The 2,475-nt window shown below is 47.6% G+C and overlaps 1 pseudogene; it reads right to left on the reverse strand.

Moving 5' to 3' along the window:
- LOC116095234 overlaps positions 1-1,734 on the reverse strand; it is a 7,872-nt pseudogene extending 6,138 nt beyond the window's left edge.
- Positions 1,735-2,475: the final 741 nt, after the last annotated feature.

A 2,475-nucleotide genomic window follows, 5' to 3' on the forward strand; every position in this document is an offset into this window, starting at 1 on the left:
CTAAATCTGAGTGGAGCCTGTCCTTCCTGTGATCCTGGTTGTGTCAGAACTCCTCAGAGTCAAGCTGTGTCTGGGAACCTGTGATTCTGGGATCCTGTGATCCTGCGACCCTGGGCTTGTTAGAGCACCTGGGAGTAGAGCTTCCTCTGGGTGTTTTGGGACTGGCTAAGGAGCTTGCACCCGAGGTCTGCTCAGGGCACACTGCCTGGCCCAGACAGACCGGAAGCAACCGGAGCCACTGGGCTGGTGGAGTTCCTGTATGCCTGGGTCTTGCTGGTCCCAGTTACTTCCAGTGTTGGGACAGATGTTGTGTCCTTCTCACCTCTGATCCTGGAAGTGTTCCACTTTTTACTTTTTACTTTTTTTTTTTTTGCTAGCGTGTTGGCCATTTTACCTTACCCAACGATGACAGTAAGCAGCTTCAGTCTGAACACTCTGAACACTGATACAATCACTGCAAACACGCAGCGAATTATTGAAACCATTCTTTCTTGCAAGCACTTTGTAAGCAAGTGGAAAAGCATACAATTATCCTCAAAATGCAACACCATCTAGACATAAAAAAGGCCAAAGAAAGGAAGCATGTGGAAAGAAGGCTACTCATCCCCAATGTGCAACGCTGAACGTTCTCATAAGTTAATAGATCAGAGACATAATGAGACAGAGTGACAAAATCACTGTAGAAAATGATGTCTCGGAAAAACCAGGTTGGCTGTGAGTAGATTCCCACTAATGTCTGATACAGCCAGAACCCCGGTGGGGCCTTATCGTAAGAATTCTCAACTGCTTCTAAAATGGCAGGAGCAGAGGACGGAAACACAAGAGGCCAAGGCACTGCCTTCAGAGGCTCCGGCACTCGTGCTTCCCCGCACTCTATGATGAAGATGCCGATCCCGGTGTTGGGAGTGATGGAGGAGAGTTTGAATTTGTCTCTCGCTCCTGGCAACGAGCATCTGAGGTCACTCTGAAAATAACTGAAAAGGCTTCTCATGTAAGCGCCATGGCTCACAACTAAGATGCTGGCTGCCAAGCCCAGGGCGTCACCTTTGGGATTCGCCCCCAAGCTGCCCTGTTTTCCCACAGGGAAAGCTTCTGCCAAAGAGCTTTCCAAACAGCTGCCCGGTGCTCCAGGCAAGCAGCTTTCTCTCTGGCCTGCCTTGCCCAGGATTAGCTGACAAATGAAATCAAAGAAATCCTTTCCGCGCATTTTTACTTGCTCTACTGTCTCTCCTCCTGGTGGGGTGAACATGGGACACTCTTCCTCAGTGGCTTTGGCCATGGCCCGAAGCTTGCTTAGCGGTTTGCTTTCCGCGACTCCGTACATCCTTTCTCGGAGTCTGGAATCATACTTCACTGGCATGTCTTTGCAAAATCTGCTTTTCTCCAAAATGCCGTGGATGGTCTGCTTAGTCCTCGTGAGGTCGCTGCAGAAAGCATGCGTAAACTGCACATTGCTCAGGAACTGCCCAGCGGCAGCTGCTTGCCGAAACCCAGTCTCGGAAAGGGGCGCATCTATGCCTTGTCCTTGAATGATTTTCTCCTTATTAAGTCTTGTTTCACCATGGCGAATGACGGTCAAGGCGAAGCGCGGCATCTTGTCCCAAGTCGTGTGAGCCAAGATCCAGCTCTGCAGTACCGCGCTGCACGGACTGCAGGGCCACTTTGCCTGCACTACTTCTGTCTCTACTTTTTACATTTTTTAACTGAAATGGAATTGCATTACTTTCCGACCTCATTTTCTTTCCTCCAGCTCCTCCCTTATACTTAAGGGAGGTTATACCCTTGAACCCTTTCATGTATGTCCCCTCACTTAAGTTGATTCCCTATTTTTATTTGATTATACACACACACACACACACACACACACACACACACCTGTTTGTATTCACATACACACACAAACACATTTGTTGACTCACTTTTGTTGGTGGTGTGTATATGATTTGACCATTGACGACTGTGTATTGGACAATCAAATTGGGGGCTCCTCCCTAGGAGAGGCTAGATCTCCTTCTCCCAGCTGTCATTATTTGCCTAAAGCTCTTTGTCTAGTTGTGGAACTCTGAACAAATAAGTTGCAGGAAAAATTTCCTCTTCCATATCAACGTGCCCATTGATATTGGCAATGTTCTGGTCCTATGTAGGTGGACTGTGTCACAGCAGACTTCTTGGTATTCCAGCTCTAACACTCTTTCTGTCCTTTCTGCAATGTTATCTGAGCCATATATAGATGAAGGAGCCATGATACAGATATATTCATTGAGGTGGGACTTCTCACCATCTATTGATCTTTGTACTGTGTCCAGTTGTCATTTTCTGTGCTAGTCTCCATTTCCTGAAGGGAGACTTTTTTGATGAGGGGTAATAGTGTAACTGGGAAAGGCGGCTTGTGCACAAAGGATTCCTGGGCTGATCTGGAACAAGACTTGTGGGTTTGCAGATCTCTCTCTCTCTCTTTCTCTCTCTCTCTCTCTC

Source organism: Mastomys coucha, unplaced genomic scaffold, assembly GCF_008632895.1.
Source record: "Mastomys coucha isolate ucsf_1 unplaced genomic scaffold, UCSF_Mcou_1 pScaffold18, whole genome shotgun sequence".
Taxonomy (NCBI): Eukaryota; Metazoa; Chordata; class Mammalia; order Rodentia; family Muridae; genus Mastomys; species Mastomys coucha.